Raw genomic sequence first — 3,729 nt, forward strand, 5'->3', positions numbered from 1 at the left:
ATATATATATATATATATATATATATATACATATTATATTACATATTCCAGAAAAAAACTGTTTTATATATGTATATAAAATATATAAAAATAAAGTAAAAATATATCTATATATGATTTTTTCTGGAATATGTAATTGTCAATGTTTTAAGCCTTTTTGAGCTCCTGAAATGTTCACAATTGTTAAAATACATGAGGCAAAAACTCTGCACTGCTCTAATATTTATCAGAGGATTGAACACAGGTGGGACTATCACCAGTTCTAAAGCCACCATATCTGCTATACATCACATCAAAAAGCAAAGCAAACGTGAAATTTATCACTGAAAATATGTGTGACAAACATGTGGGAAATGAGACAATCAAAGTTGGAGCTTGATAAAAAGGCGAACAATTCACGAGTTCGCCTTGCAGATAATAAAGAGAGAAGAATAGTATGCGTATTTGGCATGCTGTCCGAGGAGAGGGCTTCGAGCTCTGCATCTGCCCGAACACAGAGTTCTCCCCCCAGGAATGGGTTGATGGTGAGGAGTCAGGGTGGTGGAGGGATGCTGAAAGACTAGAGAGAATGAAGGTAAGGCTGCTATGATTATTTATAGTGGTTCTCTCTCACGGTGGTTGGATAGATGATATGATTACTGATAGTGAATTGGCCGTGTTGATTATCTGCGCGTAGTTCTCTCTCGTGGTGGTTGAATAGATGATGTGACTACTGATAGTGAATTGGCCACGTTGATTATCTATGCGCGTTCCTCCCGAAATGTGTTAATAAAACATCACTTCATGAGTTCGCCTTGCAGATAATAAAGCGAGAAGAATAGTATGCATATTTGGCATGCTGTCCGAGGAGAGGGCTCCGAGGAACCCGGGGCAATCCCCCTCTGTCCAGGGAGAGGGCTCCGAGCTCGGCATTTGCCCGAACACAGAGCTCCCCCCACCCCCAAAGATGCAATTAGCGCGGGACAGCAGCCAGCGTGGGGCTTGATAACCCCCCAAACCTTGTAGGGCTTAGGGCTGATGGGATGCTGGACGTCGCTTGGAGTAGAATCACTGCGGCGGTATCTGAAAAAGAGAATGTGGCTTCAGTGGAAGCGGGCACTGCTGCGGCATCTGAAAAAGAGAATGTGGCTTCTGCGGAAGCGGCACTGCTTCAGCAGAGGAAAGAGAGATAAAGGCTCCTGCGGGAGCAGTCACTGCTGCAGTATCTGAAAAGAGAATTTGGCTTCTGTGGAAGCGGGCACTGCTGCGGTATCTGAAAAGAGAATGTGGCTTCTGCGGAAGCGGGCACTGCTGCGGCAGTGGGGAAATACAGATAAGGCACCTGCGGGAGCAGACACTACTGTGGCAGTGGGGAAATACAGATAAAGGCTCCTGTGGGAGTAGTTACTGCTGCGGCAGTGGGAGAGAGAGATAAAGGCTCCTGCGGGAGTAGACACTGCTGCGGCAGTGGGGAAATACAGATAAGGCTCCTGCGGGAGCAGACACTGCTGCGGCAGTGGGGAAATACAGATAATACAGATAAGGCTCCTGCAGGAGCAGACACTGCTGCGGCAGTGGGGAAATACAGATAATACAGATAAGGCTCCTGCAGGAGCAGACACTGCTGCGGCAGTGGGGAAATACAGATAATACAGATAAGGCTCCTGCAGGAGCAGACACTGCTGCGGCAGTGGGAAAGAGAGATAAAGGCTCCTGCGGGGTGTGGCTGGGGTGGTTGAAGTGGGGATGAGCCGCTATGGGTGGATTTGGTGGTGTTAAAAGGGATGGCTATGGTCGGTCTGGTGTTCGAGTGAACAGGGATGGACTGGCGTTAAAGGGTCGGCTGATGTGGGTTCGGTGGGCTTCCTTGATATGGGAGCGGTCAGATCGAATGTAGCTCTTAAAAGCTTCTGGCGACCAGCGACCGAGTGCTTGGATCTGCAGCTGGGAGAGGCCTTTTTGGGCCACTGTGGTTGCCGCGCCTATTCGGAATGAATGGCTGGAAAAGTTATCAGCTGGGGTACCGGATAGGAGCAAAACGGTTTTGAGGTGCTTTTGAAACCAGAAACGAGTGACGGGGCAGTTGGAGTCATCTGTGAAAAGAGGGTCGGATGGGAGTTTGGTCTGTGATTTCCGGAGCTGACGGAAGGCTAGGAGGGCTTTATATGGGAGTATGGGTGATTGGAGGTTGAAAATGTAAATGAAGTGGCCTTTCTTTGTCTGGTCTGTCTTACTTTGCTTCATGAAGTAAGAGATGGTTTCATCATCCAGCACCGCTAGGATCGTAAATAGTGGGGTGGATGTTTGGGTTGAAGCTGGATGTGATGGCAGAGCATCTGAGAAAACTGAAAAAAGCCAGGATGAACATGGCGTCAAACGTGCAGGCGGTGTGAGTGGAATGGTAACCTCTGCGGAGGGTGGAAATACATTTAGTCGGAGGCTGCATCCGAAACCGCCTACTCAATGAGTAGATACTTAATTTCAATAAGTACTTACTTAACGAGCGCTAAAAGAGTAGGTACTCTACAGCAAAATCTCATTAAGTATGAATGCGATCCATACATCATCTGCCATGTTGACGTTATCATGTGACTTAAGACGTTACAAGCACCAGATACGAGCGACAGGTTTAATTGATCTCTCTGTAAATATTTTGATGGTTATGAAATTTCCTCATTTTGTGGTCTTGTTGAAGAAACAGCTGCCCTTTTATTGTGACTAGTATAACCAATAGATTTTGGGTTGATTTAAATGTTTATATTTTTAACCCTACTAATTTGACCCACAGTTTAATCCTTAAATATATTATTTTTCCTTACAAAAACCCAAAATCGTTATCTCTTGAATATGTTGCTTTCTTTATTTTATGTGCAAAATTTTTCATCCACAAGCAAAACCGACTTAAATCTCCTTTGTTTTCCTCTTTTTCTTGTTGAATTTAACTCTCGTTTCATCCCTCAGGCTTAACAACAACAACAAATGCAATATTTTGATGAACTGATTATATTAACATTATGATTATTCAAAGATATTTAACCTTGTCATTGTGCCTTTATTCTGTGTATATAATCTCATACTATGATGTATGCAAACCCATTATATTTATGTTTTCTGCTGTTTGTCATTATGATTGTTCATTGTTAAAGATATAACCATCTTTCCCTGAGCTTGTATGTAATTATAAGTTTTGCAGTAATAATAAAAAAATAAGTTAAGATGGACAGGTGCACTAACACCTCATAGCATCAGTAACGCCACAACCCTTCTTAGTACGGTTTTCCTCAGTGTTTGCAATATTTGTAATATCTGCACAAAGGAGACATCGATCAGCTGCTTGAAGATCTCGCCTTTGGAGAAGACTGTTAATTTTACACTCGAAAAATTTAAGTATTACTACTTAAAAATTAAGGTTACCCCAGAATGCATTGCTAGCCCACCCCAACACTTATGAACAATAATAATGATAAATGCTGACCAATAATTAATTATATATATATATATATAAAATTATTTATATATATATATATATATATATGTATATATATATATATATATATATGTGTAGTAAAACAAGCAAAATGTAATTTGTTTTGTCATATGCCATGCAAGCTATGCATGACTACACACTAGACAAACGCAGCCAAGGTGAATACATCTCAATTTTCAGTCATGTAATGATTTAATGCACAAGTTAATGAAACAATTATATTTTATTTACTGACAACAGGAAACATGAATAAATGAGTAAAA

The 3,729-nt window shown here is 41.9% G+C and overlaps 1 pseudogene; it reads right to left on the reverse strand.

The window, feature by feature from the left end:
- Positions 1–147: 147 nt before the first annotated feature.
- The window catches only part of LOC107703452 (uncharacterized), a 10,627-nt pseudogene continuing 7,045 nt past the window's right edge, over positions 148–3,729 (reverse strand).

The sequence above is a fragment of the Sinocyclocheilus anshuiensis genome, unplaced genomic scaffold (genome assembly GCF_001515605.1).
Source record: "Sinocyclocheilus anshuiensis isolate Anshui unplaced genomic scaffold, SAMN03320099.WGS_v1.1 scaffold330, whole genome shotgun sequence".
In the NCBI taxonomy this organism is placed as follows: Eukaryota; Metazoa; Chordata; class Actinopteri; order Cypriniformes; family Cyprinidae; genus Sinocyclocheilus; species Sinocyclocheilus anshuiensis.